We start from the raw sequence: 13,233 nt of genomic DNA, 5'->3' as shown, positions 1-13,233 counted from the left end.
ACCCTGAGTTCAAGTGAATTGTAAGCGACTGGGTCGCTCAAAGGAATTCCATTATCCATGAAAGGTTGCGGGTGTAAAATAATCGTGATTGCAGAAATATTTTCGGGGACATCATTAAATGCGAGACTTGGTCGCTCTTGGCAGTGTCAGCAGCGACTCCGTCACCCCAGCAAAAAACCCCAGATAAGAGCTGTATTTTCTTCCGGGTGAGAACACAAGAGTTGCCCACCTATGCCGCCTTCTAGCCAAGATTGATTTCCGCGACTCAAATTTATATAAAATATGGAAGTACTAGGGAACGAATCATTAAACAATTTTTAATGTTAGGGAAGGATTTACTGAAAACGACAAATAATATTAAAGAATCGTAATTCAGGACTCATAATTCGTAATAGCTGGTACATTTTTTTTATATTTTTGCTTTAGAACCGTTTTCGAAAGCGTAGTCAGACTGGTTTTCATTCACATCAATTACTCTGATTTGAAGTTTCAACTGCGTTCTGGGAATCAATAGTTGGCAGCACTAAGAGAAATGGGCACGGCACGGAGAACCGTCGGCCGACGTGTCCGTGTCTTTTGACACCACATTTAGGCGCAATGAAGCCAATTTACTTTCGACATGGCCTGCTTCGTTCCTCGGGTTCCACGACCTTTCTTTGTCCATGGGCCCCATCCGTGGTATGACAAGTTAGTTAGATGGTTGGGACCAGATCGGTCCACTTACCCCATTTGCAGGACGATTTCTGAGGCCCGATAATGACGCCGCTGGGGACGTGAATGTGGTCGGATTGGAGGTCCTGCGATTCGCTGGCTCACGGGACGTCGCGCTCTTGCGGTTGCGGTCAAGCTGAGAAGGAAGTCATTTGTTAAATTGCTTGAATTGGGCTGTGCGGTTGGAGGACGAAGAGGATGTTCGGGGCAGCTTTGATTGGCGATATGTAAAGCCGAAGCAACTTTGGGAAATTTGTTATCAAGTTTGGATGCAAAAGTTTGTTTAGGTCAGTGCTGGAAAATGTTTCTCTTCTTCCTCTTGCCATGATGGCTTCAAAACAAACTGTTTAAATTTATGGACCATTAAAAATTTTATTTTGCTGGAGATAAATCTTTGTACACATTATTCTTAAATTGTTAATTACAATAAATTTATTCAAAACTAAAAAGAGTTTAAAAAGTGCATTTGTAGATGTTCTCTCTCTATAAAGTAAATATATTCTTTATTAAACTATGAATACCAGATTCGTTGAAATGTTGTACGTAACAGGTAGAAGGTATCGTTTCCGACCATCTAAAGTGCCTGTCTGTATGAACGTCGAGATCTCAAGAACTATAAAACCTAGAATGTTGAGATTGGGCATGCAGTGCAGATTCGAGAGACATAGACGCAGCGCAAGTTGTTAACTTATGTTGCAACGCCCACTCTAACGTATACAAACCGCCCAAAACTGTCACGCCCACACTTTTGAAAACATTTAACATGTCTTTTAATTTCATTATTTTTTTCGCAATTTCTACCGATTATTGAAAAAAGGGTAAAATGTTTCGTTCGCACTTCCACTGGCTGAGTAACGGGTATCTGATAATCGAGGAACTAGACTATAGCATTCTCTCTTGCTTGATTTCATTATTGTTCGATTTTTTTGTGCTGTATTCTATTAAAGAACCAAACACATTTTGGCCACGCCCACTCTAATGCCCATAATTTAAAAATCCTGCAGTGACGTGGTGTGGACTTTTCTTGGCGGTAAGTATTTATTTTGTCAGCTGAAGTTGCACATACTGCACATATGTATCATTAATCACTAATTGATAAGTTGGGAATTTGAGACCTTAGTCATTACCGTTTGAAAGTCGTGAGCAAAACATTTACCTATCACTCGTGTGTGATGTAGGGACAACTCACTCTTCTACTTGCATATTTCCCTCGCACTCTGAGTAAAGGGCATCTGATAGTCGGGGATTGGCTAAGAAATTGGAGTAATATGTTCATAAGGAAACTCCATTAAGCCAAAAAGTAAATTCGTATTCCGTAATCTTTTGTTATAATTTAAGGCTAGAACTAATCTCATCAGCAGGCCAGCGATGATAGCCCCAAGTTGAGCATTAAGCAGCCACACAACATTCACTTCATGCTGCATCCACTTCCCCTCCTCCATTATCAAAAGCCACATTCCAGGCTCCACGTTTGCCTCTCAAGCTCATTTTCATTCTTATCCCTTAGCATACACTGAAACAAATATGGGGAAGAAAGTGTTACAATACTCAAAGAGACATTTAGAACGAGTCAACTAAAAGTGTAAACATATAAAAATGGGACATGTGTCCTTAAAATTTTTAATTACAAAACATTTTAAAGACTATTACTGAAAACCTAAACCTTTTATAATACTCATAGCCTGCGTCGATACTTTCTTGGCACTAAGTCACATATGTACATATGTATATCTGAATTGAAATTTTTTTGAGTGGATCGCAGTAGCTAGCTGTGAGTGCCCAGCCGCTCGAGGAGGGCCACTTAACCGAGAAGCAAGCAGGTCACTTACTTTGCTGTGCGCGCACTCGGATTACAAAGGGGGTGCCACCAGCATAAATTCATTAAATTTGCCTAATTTCGTTTTGCCAGACGCATACATGGCAGTCCTACACTCCGAGTCTGAGAATTGCCAAAGAGCTATGTAAATAGGTGGGTGTCCTCCGGGGTTCGGCAAGGAGTCAGGACAACCAGTTGAAATTCATTGATTGTATTTACAACGCCCGCGACATCACCGCTCCCCACGATGCCCCACACATGCTCGCTGCTTTTGGTAATTTGACGCGTTATCACTTGTGTTGAGTTTGTTATCATTAAACCGGCGGCGCCGGCTGACGTACTTAAGCCAAATCAAAACTCGAGGAAGCCGAAATGCGAACCGGGCTCCAGGCTCGAGTTCATAAAAGACCGCCCCTTTGGCCTCCCGCACGCACATTAAGCACGCCTTAACTAACAGCCAGGCTGGGTCGCTTGTTTTTGACAACTTGGGCATAATAAGACATTAACTTCATGCACATCAAATACTTTATTTATGGGCGTCTGGGGTGAGTGCTGCACTGCAGCGAAAATATATGTCACTTATCCCTCCAAGTGGAGGGATATAAAATTCCTAAACATAAATGTCGACAAAAAAAACACGGTGTGTTTATATGTCATATTGGCATATATAAATATTAAAGTTGATATGACTGCACAAACTGTATTTACTTATTTATGTAAAACAAAGTATATAATGTAAGCCTTTGCTTACAGATTCGAAATGTGTGGGAATCAATTAAGATACAATCACCGCAACAAACGTAGTTTTGCGCAGTGTACCTTTTTGTGTACAGAGTCTGCTTCCTGGGGCACTTCAAAAGAAGGCGATTGTGACTGCGAATACCACGCCCAGTCGCAGATCCAAAGAAGCCAAAGTGCCGCGTCGTCTTGTATTTCTCGGTCTGCTCATAATTTCGGCTCAGTTCCCGCATTTCAGGGGGCTCCTGGCCTCTAGCCTCCCTCGCCCACGCCTGCTTGATTTTTAATTTCGGTTACCAGAGCCCCCAAACACCCCAGCAGCGCTCCTGGGCCCCAGATATCGGTTGCCTGGCCCGCGCTGTCTGTTTATTTACCATAGCTGCCTGTTTGGCAAATTAAGTGCAATTGCTTGAATTTAATTTCATGCAAATAAAAGTTTTGATTAGACGCCACACATTACGCCCGCCCCCCACCTTGCCACCCATTAGATCCACCGACACATGTTCGTAATTAGGCACTTGGGCATATGCATGTGTGTGTTCGGCAGGCAACGTGGTGGTCCACGTGGCGTATGCGTAATATAAAACGAAGCGCATGAGATTCCCCAAAAATTGTATATGTGCCGGATATGCGGGTAATATAAACTATGCGAGTTGGGGGTCGTAATAAAATATTGCAGTGCTCTCACACTTGATTTCCTTTTGCTTAGGCAGGAATTTTTCAAGAACTCACACAAAAAGCATCGTATGTACGTACACAAATCTGATGTCAGAGGGCTTCATTAAACTGGTGGTGGTCCGTATGAACGCTGAGATCTCAGGAACTACAAAAGCTTGAACGTTGAGACTAAGCATACAGACTCCAGAGACATAGACGCAGCGCAAGTTTGTCGATTCATGTTGCCACGCCCTCTAACGCCAACAAACCGCCCAAAACTGCCACGCCCACACTTTTAAAAAATGTTTTGATTTTTTCATTTTTATATTAGTCTTGTAAATTTCTTTTGAACAATTTTTTGATATTTTTTCATTTTTGTATTAGTCTTGTACATTTCTATCGATTTGCCAAAAAACATTCTGCCACGCCCACTCTAACGCCTACAAACCGCCAAAAACTGTCAGTGTTTAAGAATCTCCTTCTCCCTTCCACTAGCTGAGTAACGGGTATCAGATAGTCGGGGAACTCGACTATAGCGTTCTCTCTTGTTTTTTAGCTGATCTGTACCAAATAATATATAATGTACCAAATAAATATGAACTTATTATGTACTATGGCAAGAATGGGCTTAATCTTGCCAAATTACTTTATAGAAACATTTTTGTTACACTTTGCATTTCTAAGACCATTATATCCCAGGGGTGTCAGTTATATAACAGTTCCCTTTATGCTGCCAAAATAATTAAAGCACCAAATAATTAATAAAGTTCACTCCGACCCGCCATATGTCAAATTTAATTCCCCGCTCGACAGACCAGAAAGGGAATGTGCCAGAAGCTGGCTGCCCGATAAAGGCACTTCATTCTGTGCCATTTAGTTTAGGCCTAAACTTGCAGCAATTTGTGTCATATTTCTGGGCCGCCACGCCCGCACGGAACATAATTCAATAAAGCGTGGGCGGGCCACATGCCGTTCACGTCCTTGCTCGCAGCCCAGAATCCCAGCCCGTGGAGCGAGTGCCTGCCCGATGCCTGCATAATGATGTCGCAGCACATTACATATTATGTAAATATAAAATTCAATTGTTTAAGCATTTAGCAGGCTGCATAATTTATTAAAATGGCACACCTGACGCATGCCGGCTGCCGGCAGGAAACAAAGGCCAAAGTTGCTTTGGGGTACACTTGAAAACGTGGCTTCGGTTGAATTTGTGAATTTGGATTTGTGATGCGAAACAAGTTAAGTTGGTATAAAAAGAACAAGTTGCAGGTCTTCGATCTGCACATTCCGTCATTACTATTAACTCAAAATATAATTACGCTAAATGCACTCCAACCCTTTGGAAATCCTTTGAAAAGAACCTTGGAACTTGGTACCTAGAACTCGTTTGGTACTTCTATTGACTGCTGGTACTATAGATCTGGTAAATATATATCGTTTTGATGTAGGTATACATTTTTATTTATCGAAGCAAAACTGTATAGTTGTAATTAGATGAAGATGGCTTACATTGCATTAATTTTTTTCAGTGTGCCAGCAAGCCTGATGGGCGATGATGCTGCGTGATGGCTGCCTCAGCTTGTTCGCATCAGGGTGACGTCTATTGGCTTTTGTTGGGTGCAGGCGACGCCCCGTATGTTGCTGCCTGACAGGAATATAAACAGGAGGACGGGATGGGAGGTTCTGAGGAGAAGGCGATGCAGGGACTGCACGCGGCGATGAAATTGATTTTTAAACTGCCAGCGGAGCTCATGTCGTTAGCAAATCATAAAAGTGTGGCCGCTGCTGTTCCCGCTCCTGCTGCTGCGCTTAATAGTTGTTGTTTTGTCATCGCATAATGAGGAAAGTGCCAGGGTTCCACCAGCTCGAGCTCCTGTTCCTGCTCGTGATCGAGGTCCTGCTTCGCAAGATGGGTTCTCCTGGAGCAGCGGGCGGTACTGCATCTGACATTAAGTAAGATGGATGGCGTTGACGTTGCGTGCAGCATTTAGCCCTGATCCCTTTGAGTCCATATTGATGCCAAAGACGCGTCGTTGCCTTGGGGCAAAATTCAATTTGACCCGCCGATGGCTTTGGTCAACTTCATTTTACGCTCAACTTTTAATGGAGCGCGGCCAATGACTTGATGAACCGTGTTACATTATTTGCACTCCACAAAAAAACCGGAAAATAATTTGTAAAATCATTTTAGTAAAATCAAGGAAAGGGACATTTTCCAAGATAACTTGACAATATTCCTTAATGAAATAAAGTTGATAAAATTAATGAAATAAATAAAAATAAATTGTTTGTAAGACTGCTTAATTCCTGAATGTTAAAATGTTATTTTACCAAAAGCTTTAAATTCCCATAGCTCAAGGCTCCTTATTCGAGTGCCCCCCAACTCCCGACTGGTTGCTAAATTAGCGTTGCAAATATCCCCTAACGTTGTTGTTAGCCAACTGATTTTCCATATTAAAGTTGCAGCGAAGTGGTCTGTCCTTCAGGGCTCCGTTGTTGCTGGACGCGTGCTTTTATGCAAGATTTATGGCTATTTAAACGACGCATAATGTGTCCTGGCTGCTGCTGCTTCCTCCTCCGCCCGCAGACACATCCACAACCACACTCGGGCGCAAAAAAATACTAACGGGGCCGTTGAATGTGTGCGAGCTGTGTATGCAAACACCACGCCACACCACAATTCTTGACAACGTGTTCAAGTGGTTCTGGGCTCCTGCGCCTCCTTCACCCCATTATACCCACTCCACCCACTTTGGCCCACCCACCAACCCGTCCTTGCCATATTTTATTTACATTTTTCACTCGTCGTCTGCTTGGCACATCCTGTTGTTGCCGTTACTTCTGGAGCGGTCACTCAAAAAAATTTTCTTGAATATACTCGTAGCATAATTGAATTTATCAATAGTAAAGAGCAGTAGCCTTTTTTTAAATTTAGTTCTGGTCTTTGTTAGATATGCCAACAGATTAAGATTTTATACTATCTTTTGTTCAATTAAGGAAATTAATGAAATGATCATCAGTAAAATACTAGTTATAAAATGGAAAATATTAATTTAAAGCCATTATTAAACTAAATCCCCCAGGAAATTTTCTCTGAGTGCTTTGTTGATGCTCCTGCGTTGACTGAATCCTTTTTTGTTGCCCGCCTGCTGTTTGCTTTTACTACTCTTCTAGGGTTTTCCTTTCGGATCCATCCCCCGCAGCTCTGCATTCGTTTTATTTGCATTTTTGTTTCATTTTTCTAATGAGCTGTAATTTCTTCTTTTATTTGCAGGCGTTATGCGTGCGTACACAAACAATAAACGGCAAAAGGGGAAACCCCGCGCGGGTGTGAGTGTGTGTCTGAGGTGTGAAAAACACTTCTAATATGAAAATGGCTTTCCTTTCCGCCCAGCTTTCACTTGGCCCGGCTGTCTGTCTGCCCTCCAGCTCCAGTTCGTGTTCAGGCCAAGGCCAAGTCACCAAACTTGTAATTACTGAGGCAATAGCATTAAAACGACTGCCTGGCCGGCTGAGAAGAGCGTGTCCCAGTCAGTTCTGAAACCGCCGAGATTTCATTACGGCTAATTAGGCCTCGCATGTGGAATGATTGCAGTACTAAAGCGCTTCGATCTAGCATTCACCCATAGTTAATAAAAGTATTTCTGCCTTTGGTGTTTTCGACCGTTCCGAAATGGGTATTTATCTTAAATATTTGTTTGTTGATTAATGTACAAAAAGCTTATGAAACTTGCTTAGAATGAAGAGTTTTTCCAGACGTGGGACCTTCAGATTTAAAAGATCTTTTATAAGCAAAAAGATAGGAACAATGCACATTCAGGCGCAATAAATGTATGTTAGAAAATTACTCGTCGCTTTTTAAACAGTAAGAGAATATGCTTTGTTCTTAAAAAATGAATAAACATCTCTTAAGTTAAAGACTTGCAAGGATGTCGGTCTAGGAAAACGAGAAATGTGCTGACTATACTTGCAGTTTTTCCATCCTTGCTGCGTGCCAAACAAAATATGCTACAAATTCTTGTTCTTTCCCTGGAATCCTGGCAATCGCCGTCCACAAGGTCAGCAAGTTCATACTCTTTAATTCGTTTGATTCGCCCACTTTGCGGCCTCGCTCGCCGTTCTTTGTTATCTTACAAAAATTATCTGCATTGCAATTTGTTATGCAGAAATTCAATTTGCGTAACATTTCATTGGCAGCAACTTCTGGCGGTGCCGCCCGGGCGGTGGCTTTGGGTTTTGGCTCTGGCGTTTTGCTTTGTGGTGCTCGAGATTCCGTCCGCTTCTGCCCTGAGCTCCCAGGTCCCAGTTATCCGAATGGCCTCCAGTTAGCGCGTTTCGCCGCACTGAGAATTATACATGGCCTCCCCTCTTGGAGTTTTTTGTTTTCCAATGTTTTTCTTTCAATCAATCTTTAAAGACATTATAAAATCGATACGGATTGGCCTAGCTTGAAACATCTACAATATTTATTTCTACATCAACAATTAAAAGCTGTACTGTCGGTCGAGATTATAAAATTCCAGTTGCCTTAAGATCATAAGACCCACATTCCTGAGCGTTTTCCTCAGTGTCCTGGATCTGGTTGAATGGTTTGGCTGCGTGGCAGTTGGCTGGTGGCCTCGACTCAGGCAGGATCCCAGTCACTCGACTCGGTCGACTACTCCATTAGCCTTTGGAGTGTAAAATTGTGCAAACAATTTCAATTATCCGAAGACGCTTTGCAGACTGCTTGTCCGGGTGCACAACGAAAAAATACATCTAAGTATACATTTCGGACTATGACTGGAATATGACTTTAAATATTTTACTTTGTATATTTACTCAAGACATGAAATCAAAACATAAATGCTCTTTTGTGTCAATTAATTTAAAAGTATTTTTTAAGTGGTCCACTCTCTCTCGAAACTCAGTGGCAGCTTTTTGGTATTTGGATAATTTAAAACCTAAAATGGTAAACCATAATTTAGCTGGCATGGAGTTTAAAAGAAAACTAAAAGGCTAAACTCTGAGGGTGAAGCCCTTTCCCATTCAAAGCACTTACTGCTTTATTTTATGCTAAATATTTTTCTTTTTTTTCTCCCCTTCGATTCTACACTCCTAGACGTATTTTTTGAAATGGGGAGGAAATGTGGCTGTGCAGCGAGATGACAGCGAGCAGAAAGAAAATATGTATGTAATAAGTAGCGAAAACAAGAATTTTAATGGCCTCGGACATTGGCTTGTCTCCCGTTGCTGCCAGTCCTGGGCGAAATTGGAGCAGCCAGAATTAGGCCTGGCAATTGACTTGGCGTCTGGAGATGGCCCGAGCCTCGACCTGGCTCCAAATTTATTAAAGCAGCTCCAACTGGATCTGGGCCTTGAACAGACGGAGCGAGCCGCGGGCTAAAGTGGGCCAACCGACTTGGAGTGAACTTTAAGCAGGGCACACCCAAATTGCTAGCTTATGGCCAATGAATGCAAGACGTTGCATCGGACTGCCAAAAAAGAACGAGTGCGGGAGAAGAGTCCCAGATAGTGGGGCGAAAAAGATGGCGGACACGAAAACTCAGTGCCGGAAATTGGCGGTCGCCATGGCTTTAAAGACTCCGATGACTCGGGCTTTTGCTGGCCACTTTTTGTTCATACCCGTACGTATAGAGTTTTCCTCTTGCCAGCTGGCGGGGTTTTCATTCAATCATCCATTTATTTTTTGACCATTCTCCAAGACTACTTGGTGGTCACGATGCTGTGCGCAGGAGGAAAAACTCACCGTCGGTGGGAAAGGACGGAGAACGGAGGAACTTAGTGCGCTAAGAAATTCCTTCAGCCGGAAGCAGAGAGATAACATTGTGTGTGTAAGTGTGTGAGCCAGTCTGACGCTTTGTATATAAATGCAAGTAATGCGGAAAATATGAAAAATGTTTGGAATCTCATAGAGGGAGGGGGAAACGCCACAGCGGAGAGAAAAGACCTCCTCAAATATAGGAAAATATTCAGTGCTAATAATAATAAAGCACCATTACAAAGTGGCATGCATTATAATTGAAAATAAATACGACAATAGAATGTGCTTCTGCGGAGTGGGAAACCGAATAAAGGACCTTGAAGGAAGGGGAAACAAGAAGAAAAACAAACATCAGGGCAACTAATTGATGACTGATCGTCGTTGCCTCTTCCCAGTTTTTTTTAGAAAGCAACCATTGCAGTGGGTAAACTTTGTGTGATTCGCTTGGTCATCCAGTAATCAACAACTAGTGCTAATGATTTTGACTATTTTAAGAGTGATTTTGATGCATTGAGTGTGTTATTTTGATGAATATTGTTGCTACTGGTCAAGTTGGTTAAGCTTGGTATGTCAGTTCATGCATACGACTCACCATAATTCCGCAATAAACATTTTATTATTCAAGTGTTCCTAATCAAGATATTTTATTTTTATTCGAAGCAAAAAGCGTTCTTTGACGCTACTTATTTTTAATAATTCCTGTGTTAAGGTATTGTTCTTCGGACCTGTTTTAAACTATAAATTTACTGTGCGTCGTATTTAAGTTGAATTTCTTCCAACTAGTAATTTTCATTACTAGTTTCATTTAAAAGTACGAAAATAATTCTGATTATCATTAAGAAAAACTGTTCTAAATGTTATAAAGACAACTTTTATAAAAAATTTCATTTTGAAAAACCTAAGCATTTAAATTTGGACTTTGAATGGTTAAATGTTTATATTAAATTGCATATCAAATATTACCGACTCGTAAAGTTAAACTCGTTACTCTTTTTTTTTTTTATTAATTTTATTATTAATTTATTAATTTTATTAATTGGAATTAAACAAGTTTACTGCTACCTATGTAGCAGCTTTACCAGGTTATACATATAGTTTTAAACCGTCCGTCTGTCCGTCCGTACGTAAGAACGTCTCAGGAACTATAAAATATTGGCACAGATAGTCGGAGAACTCCGAAACTAGTCGACAATAGTTATATAAGCCAAAATATAAACATTCTATTAGTTGTCTTTATTACAATTTGAACAGTTTTCCTTAATGATAATCAGAACACGTATTAATTATTTTCATACTTTTAAATGAAACATTCTTTGTGTCAAAATTACTAATTGCAAGAAATTCAATTATAGTTTGAAACAGGTGCGAAGATCAGCTTACGGCATACCTTAACAAAGGAATTATAAAAAATGAGTAGCGCCAAAAAACCCTTTTTACTTCGAATAAAAATAAAATAACTTGATTAGGAAAATATATTAAATATACCTTTAAATTTTCCAGATGAAATGAAAAAATTTTAAAGTATACAAAATATAGAAGTTTTGCATATTTAAATAAATAATAAATAAATAAAATAAAAAACGTATTGATTTTACAAATGCAATATTCTTATAATTATGGCTTTTATCGGTGACAGCGACGCGGTCAGCGAAAAACGAATTTGATCAGAAGATTTCGATTGGCCAAAACTGTGGCCTTACTATCTCCCATAGTTGTCTCTGGAATAATGGGTATCTCGGGTGTACAGGTATTTGACTGGGTTTGGTTTCCCTTTTTTTATGTAGCGAACCATTTACAATCATTATATACACAATTTTCTGGGATCTTTTCAAAAGATCCTCCAACAGGTTAGGTGGGCAGCTCGGATTACGCCCTTCGTTCGTTAATTCCCTGCAGCTGTTGACGGATGGCCAACAATGCGCTGCCGCTTACCTAACTTACCAACTTACATAACAAACAAATTATCCCGGTGACCAGGGCCCCCATAATTATGGAGACCTGGGCTCTCGATTCACAAGAAGTCGCAGCAAGCCGAGCCACAACGTCCAATTTCTGGCACATAATTTAGGGGGAAAAGGAAAAATCGCTTTTCAATTGGATGGGGTCTGTTTGAATTGCTATTGCTGTGGGGGGCGGGCGTGGTGGGGTATGGTTATGGGTTATCGGGATAGAGGAGGGGGCTTTATTTTCTTCGACCCAGCGCCTGAGAACAACATCTGTGCTGTGTATCGGAGGCGCAATGGCAAATGAAAATTCGGAAAATATTGCACAGCAGAAGGAGCCATGAAAAGGCCGGAGGCACGGTCCCAGTCGCAGTCGCAGCAGCATCACTGAAATGTTTTTGGCACTTTCGGCGTGAAGTTGCCGATGAAAATGCCGATGCCAATGTCGATGCCTTTGCCGTTATGATTATTATTATTATTGGCAGCACACCGCCCCAAATTTCCACACTGCCCTGCCCGCCAGCGCCATGGACAACAATGCATGGATGAATTCAGAAGTAATTTTCCGAGTCGACAAACGACAAATTTCCTTGCCTCCTTCGACACTTTCCAGCGGGTCTGGGCCATACGTTCTGGCCCCGACTGCTGGGGCTGCATTTGAAATTTATGACTTTTTGACTATTGGCAACAGATTGTCGAGCGGCTTCATTATTTGGCTGGCAAACTTTTGAATATTAATTTGAAAATTTAGCCCTATTCAGCCATTTTAATGAACTGTGCAGCGCGGCCCCTTTCATGGCCTCGCCGTATGGGTAACGTTTTTGGGGCCTAATTACGCCGAAAATACATTATACATTAGTATGCCTGAATTCAGTGCCTTTCTCGGGCGTTAATTAAACAACCAGCCCGCCGAAACGGTTAACACCAAACACAGTACAGATAAAGAAAAAGGAGGTTAGACAGAGTGCAATCGACTGAAGGAGACATTTAGTTCAGTATGCGTTAAAAATATAATTTTGATTCACTTAATGATAGAAGATTTAAAAAAAACTCCTGCTCCAAACAGTATCGGTTCCTGACTACCTGGAGGCATTAGGTATGTTCTCTGCATTGGGTGTCGTGATTCGCCAAACACTAGAAAATATCTAACCTTAAGAAACACTTTTACACACTTCAATAATTAGTTCTCTATAAGAGGAATTAATTAACACTTCAAATACAAAATTCAATTTTCAAAATTTGTCAAAACAATTAAACAAGGGAGAACGCTATGGTCGGTTTTTACCCCTATCAGATACCCTTTACTCAGTTAGGGGAAATGCTTCCTTCTACCTCTTACCTACTATTCAACGAATGCAGTACCCTTTTACAATACAAGTAACGGTGAAGTACGATCTACGTGTCTTATTTTTCTAAACTTAAGAGACAATATATATTTTGTAGCCCTGATGGGGAGTTTGGAGCAATCGTGAAATTTCCGAGTTTCCAAGAGTATTTTCCTAGCCCTCAAACAATGTCGACAGCCAGCCTCTACAACAACAGCTACAGACTCCGTGTTTTTGGAGTGGACGGAAAAATCGTGTTAGTTGCCAACATTTATGCGC

This window comes from Drosophila teissieri, chromosome 3R (assembly GCF_016746235.2).
Source record: "Drosophila teissieri strain GT53w chromosome 3R, Prin_Dtei_1.1, whole genome shotgun sequence".
NCBI lineage: Eukaryota > Metazoa > Arthropoda > Insecta > Diptera > Drosophilidae > Drosophila > Drosophila teissieri.
This window is presented reverse-complemented; position numbering follows the sequence as displayed.